The sequence below is a fragment of the Hyla sarda genome, unplaced genomic scaffold (assembly GCF_029499605.1).
Source record: "Hyla sarda isolate aHylSar1 unplaced genomic scaffold, aHylSar1.hap1 scaffold_1146, whole genome shotgun sequence".
Classification (NCBI taxonomy): Eukaryota; Metazoa; Chordata; class Amphibia; order Anura; family Hylidae; genus Hyla; species Hyla sarda.
The window spans coordinates 45256-60431 of NW_026607767.1; the positions used below are offsets into that span (position 1 = coordinate 45256).

At 48.6% G+C, this 15176-nt stretch overlaps 1 non-coding gene and 1 pseudogene across 1 annotated transcript; both read right to left on the bottom strand.

The window, feature by feature from the left end:
- Nucleotides 1-6464: 6464 nt before the first annotated feature.
- On the bottom strand, nt 6465-6655 carry LOC130301995 (U2 spliceosomal RNA). The gene has a single exon (XR_008852327.1). It is a non-coding gene; the product is annotated as a U2 spliceosomal RNA (small nuclear RNA).
- A 2088-nt stretch (nt 6656-8743) lies between these two features.
- On the bottom strand, nt 8744-8916 carry LOC130301996 (U2 spliceosomal RNA; annotated as a pseudogene).
- Between the last annotated feature and the right edge of the window lie 6260 nt (nt 8917-15176).

Below are 15176 nucleotides of genomic sequence, written 5' to 3' on the forward strand. Positions count from 1 at the left end.
TCCCTTTCCACACACCTTGCGCCATTTCACAATTCCAAAATACATGCATCACACTCTCAATCCCATCACACTCATCTCTTGGACACTTCTCATACCTTCCAATCCCTCTATTTCTTTGAAATTCTCTTACCGGTAACGCACCATGCAAACTCTGCCATACTATCTCACGTTGTCTATTTGTTACTCCAACAGTCATTATACTCTTCCACACTCTCCCCACATCTACAGCTCTCACCATATTAATTGAACATTCAACTTCGTCTTTTTTAATGTACCCAATCATACTCTTTTTACTCACAAACACTTCTGGACCCACACCAATCAACCTATAATTCTCCAAAAATTTCACCACATATACATACCAACTAGGACACACAAAAGCATAAGGCACTCTCAAATCTCTTTCCAACCAACCCAATTTACATAACACACTGCCACCCAAATATCTCACCATACATGCACAACTCTTTTCACCTCCCATCATTCTTTTCAAAGCAAAAACAATATTCACACCCAGATACACATCAACATTCGGAAAGTCCATTCCTCCATTTTTACCATCTTTCATTACAATCTCTCTCTTAACTCTTTCCATCTTTGTACCCCACAAAAACACAAATAACATTCTTTTCACCTTTCGCAAAACCATATAACTTGGCGGAAACACAACAGCAACATATAACAGTATTGGCAAAATCACACTCTTCACTATCATAACCTTACCAACCATTGACAACTCTCTCAACCTCCAAAAATTCAATTTCTTTTGCACTCTCTTCCCCACATCCTCCCAACTATTTCTACCATCCAACCGTTCATCCATCTTCACCCCCAACACCTGAATAGGCCCTTCCACCCCTTCCATACCAACATCCTCACTCTGAGTCACACCACCAAAACATTTATATTCACTCTTTCCCCAATTGACCTTAAAACCAGACGCACCACAAAACAGACTTACCAATAACTTGGATCTTCTTACAGCCGCAACAGATTCACTTACCACACATACATCATCCATATAAGCCAACACTTTAACCTCTTTACCACGACCCCCCGGAACTCTCACACCTCTCACACATTTATCCTTACGCAATAATTCTAATAATGGTTCCATAGCACAAATAAAAGCAATAGGTGACAAGGGACATCCCTGTCTCACCCCTGAACATACTTTAATCTCCTCAGTCATCCATCCATTAATCAGAATCTTACTATACACTTCCTTATACAACATTCTCACAATATTCACAAAATCACCTGGAAACCCCATTTTAACTAGCACCTTAAACAAAAACCCATGCGACAAACGGTCAAAAGCTTTTTCAAAATCAATTGACAACACACGAACCACCTGCTTTCTACACATACCATCCCACAATATATCTCTCAACAAACACAAATTCTCACTAATTCTTCTTCCTGGCACACCACACACTTGCTCCTCCCCAATCACTTGCTCTATCACGTCCCTCATTCTATTTGTAATCAGCTTTGCAAATATTTTATAATCCACATTCAACAAAGTTATCGGCCTCCAATTCCTTACATCATTCACATCCCCTTTCTTATAAATCAAAACCACTATCCCACTCTTCATACTTTCCACCAATCTTCCATTAGCCCACATATACTTAAAGATACTCTCCATATCATCCTTCAGTACATCCCACAATTTCACATAAAACTCAGCCGGCAACCCATCCTCTCCAGGAGTCTTATTTTTAGCCATACTATCAACCGTCCTTTTAATCTCTTCCATTCCAATCTCTCTCATTAAACTCTCATACTCATTACAATCTACCTTCTTATCAATCACTTCCAGCACTTCCTCAGCCAAACCCCTATCACACTGTTTGACTGCATATAAGTCCTCATAAAACTCTTTCACCACATTCAGTACAGCTTTGCCTCTCACCAAACCACCATCCTTATCATACACACTCACTAAATCATCCTTTCTCCCAATCACTTTCTTAAAAAAAATATCTTGAACACTTTTCATCCTTCTCCAATTTGTCCACTTTTGCTCGGTACATTAACTCTTTTCCTCTTTCATTCAACCAATCCTTTATATCTCTTTTCACAGCATCAATCTTACCATCCACTCTCCATCCCTTCTTTTTCAACTTAATGAGAAACCCCAACCTTTTATTCAGCCATTCATACTTCTTTCTTTCCCTAGCTTTCCTTTTATAACCTTCCCTCTTGAAAAAAACCTTAGTTCTTTCTTTAACCCACTCCCACCAACACAATAAATCCAAAAATTCTTTTTTCTTCTCACACCATAACTTATACTTCTTAATATACCTATCATATACCTCCTTTTCATCCAACAGTTTCACATTAAGCTTCCAGTAACCCCTCCCACTTATGCAAATCTCATCCAACACCAAACCACAACTCACACGCTCATGATCAGAATAAATCACTCTCTCTTGCTTATACCACATACATCCTATCATTTTGGACACAAAACACATATCTAATCTTGACTCACTCCTTCCACTCTCAGCATGATATGTTGCTAACACAGGATTCACACCACACACTTCAACCACATCTCTTAACTTGAAATCACTCACCATACTCTTAAGCATATTTCCAGAAACATCCGCATCCCTCCCAATCTCACAGTTGAAATCACCTACTAACAACACTGGTTCCTTCCCAGACAAAAACCCCTTAATTATTTCAAACAAACCCACCCTCTCCTCCTTATTCACAGGTGCATAAACATTAATTAACTTAAACTTAAACCCATGTAACCCAACCTCCACCAACACACACCTTCCTTCCCTTAACACCATTTGACTACAAACTTTAAACTTATTATTCCTAAACAAAACCCCAACTCCATCATTTCTATTTACATTAGAGCAAGACCACACTGCTGGTCCATATCTCCACTCCTCCTTTTTTGGAGGAAAATCCAATCCACATTCCTGTAGACAAATTATGTCATTATTAGTTCCTGCCAATTCCTCCAGAATGGCCGCTCTTCTATTCTTATTTTTAAAGACTCTAACATTTGACAAACTAACCGAAAAAGACATATCAAATCAAATAACAACCCATAGGAAGAAAAAACCTAGAAGAGAGTTAATGAACTTTACGGCTCAGTGTCGAGGGAGAAGTTTCTTCTCCAATGCATTTATCCATTTCACCCTCAGATATTGCGGCAAAACGATTACTCGTCTCCACCACCGTCTGCTCCATCTTTTCACCACTGGCACCTCTCGCCGCCTTCCGTGGGGGACGAAAAAGATCTTCCTCTCTCTCTTTAGCACTTTCCTCTTCTGAATTCGACCATTCAACTTTTTGAGTGCCAGACACCTGAGGACTAGGCACCTCTTCAATTCTCACCTCCTCCTCCATCTCCTCTTCAATCTCCTCCTGCACCTTCTCTTCCACCACCGTTGCTTTCTCAATAATAGCAATCACACTCTTTTCTGCCATGTCTGCCTTTGCCTTTTCCCTTTTTTTAATTGCCAAATCTTTTCTGGCCTCTTTCTCCTTCTCCCTTTTAGCCACCTCCGGACAATTTCTATACACATGTCCAACAAGGCCACAAAGATCACAAGTTCTGGGCTGTGGACAAGCTCCCGCTTCATGCCCTGGCATTTTACAATTTCGGCACTTCTTATTACCTGGACAAGCCTCTTTAACATGTCCAAACAGCAAACAATCACGGCAAAACAATGGCTGGCCATAATAATAGACATAACCCCGGTTTCCGGCGATTGAAAAATTGGCCGGTGGGTGTTTCACTCCACCAATGCTCCCAGGATCCAGCTTCAGTTTTACAAAGAACTTCCATGTGCCATTAAACACACCCAAACTACTAGTTTGCTTAACTCCCCCTTGGACACTTTCACAGTAGATACTTAGAAAGTTCTTAATCATATCCGGGTCTAAGAATGGATTGTACATATGTACAAACAGAGTCTTCACTCCCATCTCAAACAGAGGAAAAAACTTTACATTTTCCAAGACAGGGTTATTGGCATTTCTTTTCAAACATTCATAGAAGTTCTGGCAATCAGCTTCATAGATGAAGGACACATCATATATTCCTTGCTTCCTATTCTCTTGCACACAGAACAAACTATCCATGCCAAAACCACCCAATTTCTCCACAAGTTCATGTCCAATGTACTCAATCCGATTCTTACCCCGGTCAGAAGTTTCCACCACAAAACGTACAGTCTTCTCAATCGCAGGGAGGTATTCCTTTCCAGCCATTGTTCTTCTCTTGTCTGTCGATTCCACAGTAAGATCACCACTCCGGATTCCTGCTCAGCAGAACACCCGCACCCCTGACCCAGACCAAGTTTACACTTGATCGGAGCCAAAAGGCCGAGAAGCGATAACCGTGAAAGGGGCGGGCCCAACAAGGTGCCCTTCATGGGCACTATCACTGCTTGCTGTCAGGGAGGCTGCCAGACAATTTTCCATGCACACTCTGGGCTGGGGGGCAGTCAACCACCAGTACACACAGCAGAACCTAAACCCATACCATTATTGCTAAGCAGCAAGACAGGGGCCCATTGCACTCCCACGGGGCCTTTTTAAATGCAATCCATAACCCGGATTTGCCAGGAACCCTTCTTACTCCTCCTACTTGCATGTGACACTGGGCTTAGGATCTGCATAGGAAACACACACACAAGCACACACCTACCTTTGTTGCCTGCAGATGCCTCCTTGGCTGTCCCCAAACGGTATCAAACCAACACCCACGGGAAGCTGTAAGCATAGAGGACATGCCTGCACCCCATTGGACTTACCTGTGTGGGTTAAATCCGGGTTATTTGACAACCTATGGCGGTGATGGTTCTGCTCAGGCAGAGCAGTGCTGATGCTCCTCATAAAGCTGTCGCTGCTGTGAAGGTTCTAGGTGACATCACAAATCCCTATGGTTACATACACAACAAAGCTGGGTTGTTGTTGTTTACACTCTGCAAGGCCTGTGGAAGTGAGTGACATCATAGCACTGTAGTTCTGAGGGTTCTGGATGGATGCAACAATCTCCTGTTGCTTCTATGAAGGCCATAATAGACGACATCACCAAACAGCTCCATAGTCACATACACAGCAAAGGAGAGATGTTGTTTACACCTAGTGATGTCAGTGGTATTGAGTGACATCACAGCACAGTGCTAAGGCTCCTGGGCCTGGACACAGCAGCGGCTGCAATATCTCAACGGAGAATACGTTTATATATATGTGTGTGTGTGCGCGTATATATATATATATATATATATATATATATATATATATATATATATCTCCGCCGAAATCACTTTTAAACCCATTTCCACCTTTTTTTCCCTTCTCTTCCTCTTACTTTTTTTTCACGTTTTTTTACGTTTTTCTCCTTTTCCCCTCTTTTCTGGGCGTATTATTCTTCTTTTTCTTCTTTTTTTTCGTCTAATGCATACCCCATCAGTGCAGCAATGCTTATTCAATACCGCCAGCAGATGGAGACACTGGGGGATAATTTTCTAAGGATTTATACAGATTTTTCCTGTCTGAATTTGTCGCACAGAAAGTTGCAGGCCAAATATGTGTGACATTTCTGCGACTTTAGCTTCTAGAGCATTTTTACAACATTATACATAGGTGCTGAATACATAAAAAGCGACTGTTCAGCGACAGACAAGTCGCATCGGCTGAAAGTAGGCCAGAATGTCAGTCCATGTTGGAGCAGGTTTAGATACAGTCTAAAGCATAGATCTCAAAGTCTGTGCACAGAATTTAGCAAGGGCCTCGCACCTTCTGATGCATCAGGTAGGTGCACAATAGCATAGCCTAACCCTCTGTACTTTGGTCTATATTGATGCGGGACATAGACAGCCAGCTGATGACCAATCCATTAGTGCAATGGATGGCTGGAAGCATTTGTCTTTGCCTTTGCAATACCACAGAAGCAATGCATGGTCAATGTACAGCAATGACACACCTGTGTGAACAGCCAGGAGACCCCCCCCCCCCCATGTTATGATACATAGTTACATAGTTAGTACGGTCGAAAAAAGACATATGTCCATCAAGTTCAACCAGGGAATTAAGGGGTAGGGGTGTGGCGCGATATTGGGGAAGGGATGAGATTTTATATTTCTTCATAAGCATTAATCTTATTTTGTCAATTAGGAACATTCAGCACTCACCCGCTATCAAGGCAGCTGCCTATCATGTCATGCCCTACCTGCACAGGTGTGCTGGCTACTCAAATGATCCAATTAAGGAGGCCATTTAGTCAGCAGCAGCAGAAGTCCTGTGCCTGGACGCTCCAACAGCGGCCAGACACAAGCAGAAGCAGAAGCAGCAGAAGCAGCAGCAGCACCACCTTTTGTTTTTTGGCTGCAGCAGCAGCAGCAAGGCCCACAGGGCTGGCTAGCTGGCTAGCCAGCAAGCAGGTAGCAATGAAAGTAGGAATCTTTCTTTTTAACCCTGTAAGGGGGTGGTGCACTGTACCCGAAGATACTGCCATATCGGGTCAATGCATAGGGCGACGGAAGCAAGCTTCGAAATCGGCCCCCGTTCTCAAAAATCCATTTTATATATGGTCCCCAGATAGGGGACGTATCAGATATTAAACTGATAAGAACAGATACTACACTTGATCTTAGCCAAAAGGCCGAGAAGCGATAACCGTGAAAGGGGCGGGCCCAACAAGGTGCCCTTCATGGGCACTATCACTGCTTGCTGTCAGGGAGGCTGCCAGACAATTTTCCATGCACACTCTGGGCTGGGGGGCAGTCAACCACCAGTACACACAGCAGAACCTAAACCCATACCATTATTGCTAAGCAGCAAGACAGGGGCCCATTGCACTCCCACGGGGCCTTTTTAAATGCAATCCATAACCCGGATTTGCCAGGAACCCTTCTTACTCCTCCTACTTGCATGTGACACTGGGCTTAGGATCTGCATAGGAAACACACACACAAGCACACACCTACCTTTGTTGCCTGCAGATGCCTCCTTGGCTGTCCCCAAACGGTATCAAACCAACACCCACGGGAAGCTGTAAGCATAGAGGACATGCCTGCACCCCATTGGACTTACCTGTGTGGGTTAAATCCGGGTTATTTGACAACCTATGGCGGTGATGGTTCTGCTCAGGCAGAGCAGTGCTGATGCTCCTCATAAAGCTGTCGCTGCTGTGAAGGTTCTAGGTGACATCACAAATCCCTATGGTTACATACACAACAAAGCTGGGTTGTTGTTGTTTACACTCTGCAAGGCCTGTGGAAGTGAGTGACATCATAGCACTGTAGTTCTGAGGGTTCTAGATGGATGCAACAATCTCCTGTTGCTTCTATGAAGGCCATAATAGACGACATCACCAAACAGCTCCATAGTCACATACACAGCAAAGGAGAGATGTTGTTTACACCTAGTGATGTCAGTGGTATTGAGTGACATCACAGCACAGTGCTAAGGCTCCTGGGCCTGGACACAGCAGCAGCTGCAATATCTCAACGGAGAATACGTTTATATATATATGTGTGTGTGTGCGCGTATATATATATATATATATATATATATATATATATATATTTCTCCGCCGAAATCACTTTTAAACCCATTTCCACCTTTTTTTCCCTTCTCTTCCTCTTACTTTTTTTTCACGTTTTTTTACGTTTTTCTCCTTTTCGCCTCTTTTCTGGGCGTATTATTCTTCTTTTTCTTCTTTTTTTTCGTCTAATGCATACCCCATCAGTGCAGCAATGCTTATTCAATACCGCCAGCAGATGGAGACACTGGGGGATAATTTTCTAAGGATTTATACTGATTTTTCCTGTCTGAATTTGTCGCACAGAAAGTTGCAGGACAAATATGTGTGACATTTCTGCGACTTTAGCTTCTAGAGCATTTTTACAACATTATACATAGGTGCTGAATACATAAAAAGCGACTGTTCAGCGACAGACAAGTCGCATCGGCTGAAAGTAGGCCAGAATGTCAGTCCATGTTGGAGCAGGTTTAGATACAGTCTAAAGCATAGATCTCAAAGTCTGTGCACAGAATTTAGCAAGGGCCTCGCACCTTCTGATGCATCAGGTAGGTGCACAATAGCATAGCCTAACCCTCTGTACTTTGGTCTATATTGATGCGGGACATAGACAGCCAGCTGATGACCAATCCATTAGTGCAATGGATGGCTGGAAGCATTTGTCTTTGCCTTTGCAATACCACAGAAGCAATGCATGGTCAATGTACAGCAATGACACACCTGTGTGAACAGCCAGGAGACCCCCCCCCCCCATGTTATGATACATAGTTACATAGTTAGTACGGTCGAAAAAAGACATATGTCCATCAAGTTCAACCAGGGAATTAAGGGGTAGGGGTGTGGCGCGATATTGGGGAAGGGATGAGATTTTATATTTCTTCATAAGCATTAATCTTATTTTGTCAATTAGGAACATTCAGCACCCACCCGCTATCAAGGCAGCTGCCTATCATGTCATGCCCTACCTGCACAGGTGTGCTGGCTACTCAAATGATCCAATTAAGGAGGCCATTTAGTCAGCAGCAGCAGAAGTCCTGTGCCTGGACGCTCCAACAGCGGCCAGACACAAGCAGAAGCAGAAGCAGCAGAAGCAGCAGCAGCACCACCTTTTGTTTTTTGGCTGCAGCAGCAGCAGCAAGGCCCACAGGGCTGGCTAGCTGGCTAGCCAGCAAGCAGGTAGCAATGAAAGTAGGAATCTTTCTTTTTAACCCTGTAAGGGGGTGGTGCACTGTACCCGAAGATACTGCCATATCGGGTCAATGCATAGGGCGACGGAAGCAAGCTTCGAAATCGGCCCCCGTTCTCAAAAATCCATTTAATATATGGTCCCCAGATAGGGGACGTATCAGATATTAAACTGATAAGAACAGATTTTTGATTGAAAGAGCTTTATTTTCCGTTCAGTCATTACAAGTCGTACAATAAATTACAGTCACACAAAGCATGATAGTACAATACACAGCAAAGGTTCCCTAAGCTATACATCGCACACCATGCTACTCTAACATTCAGCTCAATCCTGCAATAGAAGGGCACAAGAGATCAAACAAAAACCAATTAATACAATCTGTGATCGGGGTAGGGGTGTGGGCGACTATGTGGGGGTAGGGAGGGGGCGGATCACAGGGCCAAACTGTTGGGCTGTATCTTCAGGGAGACATGGGAGAAGGAGAGGGGTCTTCACTCCTCTTCTTCCTCATCAACGGCCGAGCTGTCCAAGATGGAATAGTCTCTAAGCAGGTTCTTGATGAACCTGCGGCAGTCCCGGACGGACATGTTTTCCCTGTTGATCACGAGGCGGTTCCTGGCAAGCCACACTGCGTCCTTAAAACAGTTCATAAGGCGCCAGGCCTCCTGGATGGCCTCCACGTCGTGGGTCCCAGGGAACAGGCCGTAAAGCACCGAATGGTACGATAGGCAGCTCCTGGGCACTGAGTCTCTGAGTTCATGTTCTAGGGCGTCCAACAGACCCTGTGCAAAGGGGCACTGCCAAAACACGTGGAAAGATGTTTCCTCCACGTAGGGGCAACGGGGGCAGTACCGGGTCTTGCACAGGTTGCGGGCATGCATGAATGACCTGAGAGAGAGACCTCCCATGACGGCCATCCACGACAAGTCCTTGTGTCCATTGGTAAGCCGCTTTGAGGCCACATTGTTCCAAACTGTCTCTGCAGTGGCTGCGGGGAGTCCCGGAACCAGCTCGGTCAAGTCCTTAGCTCGGATGAGCTTGTGGATTGTCTTCGGCTTCCATAGGTCGGGTTTCAGTCCTTCCAGCTGGTGCTCCCTCACAAACCGGACAACATCCCCATAGAACCAGGGAGTGTTCCAATTGTAAGGGATGGAGCTGTCCCACTTGTCCCAGCCCAGCTGTCTCCAGAGGGGCATGAGAAGCAAGCGAGACATGGACCTGCCCGCTGAGCCAGTCTTTTCTACAAGAGTCCGCTGCACCGTGACACATGCAAAGGAGGCCCTCAGCAGAGCGGGGATGTCGGGTATTCCCTTCCCACCCTTGCGGGGTTCCTTGTACATCACGGTCCTCTTGACTCTGTCCATTTTGCCCCAGACGAAGCCAAACACTGTCCGGGTGATGGCCTTGCAAACGGTGGTATGGGGAGGCCAGGCCTGTGCGGTATATTGGAGCACAGGCAAAACTTCACTCCGCAGGACAAGTGCCTTGCCTTCCATCGTGAGCTTTCTGGAGCTCCACAGTCCGATCTTCGAGTTTATCCTTCCTAGTCGGTCTTGCCAAGACTTAAGGGCCGCTCCTTCCTTCCCGAACCAGACTCCAAGAATTTGAATGAAGTCCGGCTTAATAGTAAAGGGGAAGGGGGCGGAAGAAGCCAGGTGCCATTCCCCGAAGAGCATGGCCTCCGACTTCCCGCAGTTGACTTTTGCCCCCGAAGCTCTGCCGAAGTCCTCGCAGGTCTGGACGAGTGCAGTCACCGAACGCTGGTCAGCGCAGAAGACGGTCACGTCGTCCATGTAGAGCGAGCACTTGACCTCGTGGCGATCTGGTCCTGGTGCGGTGATCCCTCTGATCTCTCCATTCTGCCGGATAGTCTCAGCGAAGAGCTCTATAACACAAACAAAAAGGAGAGGTGAAAGAGGGCAGCCTTGTCTAACCCCTGAAAGAATAGGAAAGGGGTCAGTCTTCCAGCCGTTCACCAACACCGTGCTGTAAATGTCAAAATACATAACGTTAACAAAAGAGCAAAACATCTTCCCCAGACCCAGCCTGCGCAAAACCCTGTCCATGAATGCGTGGGAGACACGGTCGAACGCCTTCTCCTGATCTAAGCTGACCAGGGCGGCGCGGCCCCCGCGGTCCTGGATGTAATGGACCGTGTCTCTCACAAGGGCAAGGCTGTCGGCAATCCTGCGGCCAGGAATGCTGCAGGTCTGGTCCGGATGGACGATCTGCCCCATGACAGGTTTCAGCCTGTTGGCCAGCACCTTGGCGAGGGTCTTGTAGTCCACGTTCAGGAGAGAGATGGGACGCCAGTTTTTCAGGTCACATCTCTCCCCCTTCCGCTTATACAAGATCGTGATCATCCCTTCCCTCAACGACGGAGGCATTCTGCCCCCCACCACCATCTCCTCGTACACCTCCAACAGGTCCGGACAGATCAGGTCACCCAGCGCTACGTAGAGCTCGGCCGGGAGACCGTCACTGCCCGGGGTCCTGCCGGGCTTAAAGGATTTAGCGGCAGAGAGCAGCTCCCCCACCGTCAAGGGATCGTCCATAGCCGCCGCACCTGCGGGATCAACAACGTTAGTGACACCTGACAGGAACCTCTCGGCGGCTTCGGGGTCGGATGACTTGGGGGCGTAGAGGTTGCTGTAGAAGTCGTGGACGACCCCCATCACTTCCTCCTTGCCGCTCCTCATGTGTCCGGTCTCATCTCGTAGCTCAGTCAGGGGCGTGTGGCCGGCATGGAGCTTCCTGAAAAAGAAAGAGTTACATTTCTCACCCTTCTCCAGGTTCTCCACCTTGGAACGAAAGACGATTCGCTTGGATTCCTCCTCAAAGTGCCTTTTCAAGCTCTTTTTGGTCTCCTCCAGCTCCTCCCTGACGTCCCAGCCACATTGGAGCAGGTCCTGCAGGGACCGCAGCTCGCGCTGCAGTTTCCTCAAGTCCCACTTCTTCGCACACGCCTGTTGTCTGCCTTTTGCCTGAAAGAAACAACGGAATTCGACTTTAACATATTCCCACCAATCGCTGATGCACTTGAACAGACATTTGTCATTTCGCCATACAAGGTAAGCATCCCTAAGTTCCTCCATGACCTCCCTCTGCTCCAACAGGGCACAATTCAACTTCCAGGAGCCCGGGCCAGGTGGGAATCCATGGCCCAGAGTCCCCCGGAATCGAATGGCCCTGTGGTCAGAGAAGAAGCAGGGGACCATAGAGTACGACACCTTTCTGACTGCTCTCGAAGTGAAGATGAAGTCTATCCGAGAACGGAGCGAGCCATCGGGGCGGCTCCACGTATAGTTTACGGAGCCGTTCCCGATGGACCCGACAACGTCCTGCAAGGATGCCTCCGTCACCATCTCAATCAGCAGTTTAGACGTCACGTCCAGGTTGGCGGATGTGCCAGAACTGCGCCCGTCCACCTCAATGGGGCAGTTGAAGTCACCACCCAACACTACTGCTCTAGTGGTGGCGAGTTCAGCCCGCAGGGCCTGGAGAACCTCCAGTCGGACATCCCTCTCAGGGGAGGCATACACGTTGATGAGCCGCACGGGCTCACCCGCCCAGGAACCGTCTGCGACAAGAAGTCTGCCACAGACGAGCTCCCGGACGGAATCAAGTGCAAAGTTACCTCCCCTGATCAGGATGGCCACCCCCGCAGACCTATTGTCGCCCCCACCAGACCAGTAGGAAGGGCCGTGAGGCCACTGCCTGGCCAGATGGTTGTAAGACCTAGAAGCAGACAAAGCACATTCCTGCAACATGTAAACATCACACCTCTGGGAATCTAAGAACGTAAGAACAGTCTGAAATCTAAACCAAGCTCTAATACTCCTCACATTAATGCAGAAGATGTTGAGATCAGCCATGGGAATAAAAAGAGAGGTTAGTTCTGATACTAGTTACCAGTCTGGTCGGACGGGTCCTCTTCTCTGGCGCCTGTCGGCTCCTGTGGCTTCTCGTAGCGCCCTTCCAAGAACTCGTCGTAGACCGTGTTGGACGGAGTGTCCAGGATTTTCTTAACCTCTGGGTCCTGCAGCAGCTCCTCCATAGATTGAGCTTGGACTGGCTCTGCTTGGACCTGCTCCACTTGGGCCTGCTCCACTTGGGCCTGCTCCATCACCTCCTCTCCTTCTGAAGCTTCAAGGCTCTCGCAGACCTGCTCCATCTCCTCCTCCTCATCTGAAGCTTGAGGGGTCTCGCAGGTCTCGATTATCTTTCTTTTGTGGGACTCTTCTGATACGTTGTCCCTTCCTTTCCTCTTCCTCTGTATGGTACCTGGGGGAGGAAGCACAGGAAAGTCCTCCGAAGGGCGGGCACCAGCAGCTGGAGGGGGGTTAGGTGCTGCTGGGCCAGGAGAGAAAGGAGGCTGGGTGGGGCGGGGGGCAGGAGAGAGTGCCCGGGCAGGGGAGGACGGGGCAGGGGTGGGCCGGGCAGGGGAGGACGGGGCAGGGGTGGGCCGGGCAGGGGAGGACGGGGCAGGGGTGGGCCGGGGTGGGGTACGGGGGGCAGGGGTGGGCCGGGGTGGGGTACGGGGGGCAGGGGTGGGCCGGGGTGGGGTACGGGGGGCAGGGGTGGGGCGGGATGGGGCAGGAGGGGCGGGGGTGGGACGGGATGGGGCAGGAGGGGCAGGGGTGGGACGGGATGGGGCAGGAGGGGCAGGGGTGGGACGGGATGGGGCAGGGGTGGGACGGGATGGGGCAGGGGTGGGGCGGGATGGGGCAGGAGATGGGGCGGGAGGGGCAGGGGATGGGGCGGGAGGGGCAGGGGAGGGGCGGGACGGGGCAGGGGTGGTGGCTTTCGCCTTCTTACCCTCCTTGGTCGGCTTGGCCATCCGTGGTGTTGGCTCCGGAGCTGGGGCTGGCTTCGGTGCTCTCGCTGCCACAGATGCCCATGTTCTCTCCCTCTGGGGGCAGTCCTTGTAGCTGTGGGCTGCCAGTCCGCAGAGGTTGCAGGTCTTGCTCTTGGGGCAGTCCTTGGTCGTGTGACCTGTCACACGGCAATACCTGCAGGCATCCTCCGTACAGTCCTTGCCCTCGTGGCCCATCTTGCCACATCTCCTGCAGGTCTGCGGCATGTCCGGGTAGAAGATAAGTCCTGTGGAGTTGCCCAAGGAAAATGTCGTTGGCAGGTGCTGTAGTCCGTCTGGAGAAGCAGGGTTCTTGTTGAGTCTGACGACCACAGACCACTTGCAGGTCCAGTATCCGAGTGAGTTCAGGATGCGGGTGGGCTCCCTCACCACGGTGCAGAAGCGCTTCAGGAAGGTCGAGATGTCCGTGCCTGGGGTGTGTGGGTTCCGCATTGAGACCGTCACCCGCCTCTCCTCTCTTTGAATAAGGCAGTTGCCCACAAAGCGAGAGAAAGGGGATTCGGGACTCGCCGCTTTCACCACCTCCCAGTATCTTCTACAGGTCCCAATGGTGGCAAAGGTGATGTAGAAGATTCCCGAAAAGAAGGTTGCTATTCCCAGGGTGTCAGCCGTGGGGAAGCCTTGATCCGCCAGCATCTTCTTGCAGAACACGTCGTGGGACATGTCCGGCACCCTTCCGTCCACGGGCTTGAGCTTCAAGGCAACAGTCTGCCTCATCCAGGGCTCCAGGGTTGGAGCTTCCAGGTTAGGAATTCTGCCGCCCTTCTGCCTTGCCGTGGTGGAGGTTGAAGCTTGCTGTGGTTGGGGCTGGACCTCCAGGCCTTGCCCTGCAGCCTCCTGGGTGGACTTGCTGGTTGAGGCCATGGCTTCTTCCAGCAGGCTCTTTTCCGCTTCCTTGCTTGCTTGTGGAGAGAGGCTTCGCAAAGTCTTCTTTCCCGGGTGGGAGGAGCTATGCAGATCCGGTCCCGGTGGGAGGAGCTATGCAAATCCTTCTCCAGAGGCAGCGAGTTTCTTCGAAAAGATTCTGCGCCGCCTTCCTCTTCGCCGCTGTTCCGGAATTCACCGCCGATTCCCTTCTTCCAGGTTCTTCGTCGGCTTCTTCCGGAGCTGCAGTCTTCAAGATCTTCTCCTTCTTCAGATGTTCCGAGGCAGGCAGGAGACGATCTTCAGGTGGTATGCTCTAGAGAAATGCGGTTCTAATAAGAACGAAAAGTACTGCAATCGTACTACGCAAAATCTCTACCACAATGCTTGGAGTTCTTCAGACCGTAGCGATCATGGTATCTCCCCTGCCTGATAAGAACAGATTTTTTTTTTTTTTTTTTTATTGAAAAGGAAATATACAATACATAACCAAGTAAATCATTCAAAAAATTACATATTCATCTGAAAACACATGAATAACACATATTTGACATATACAATATATACAGGAAGCATGTCTTTACATGTACATATAACAAAAAGCTTTCCCTTCATGACTTTCCCTCAGAAAAAATAAATTGCAGCGGATTCTGTCCCTCCAACTGTCCCTTCATATCAGGATATAATCTGTAAGAAAAGAAAAAGAAAGACAAATAAGAATA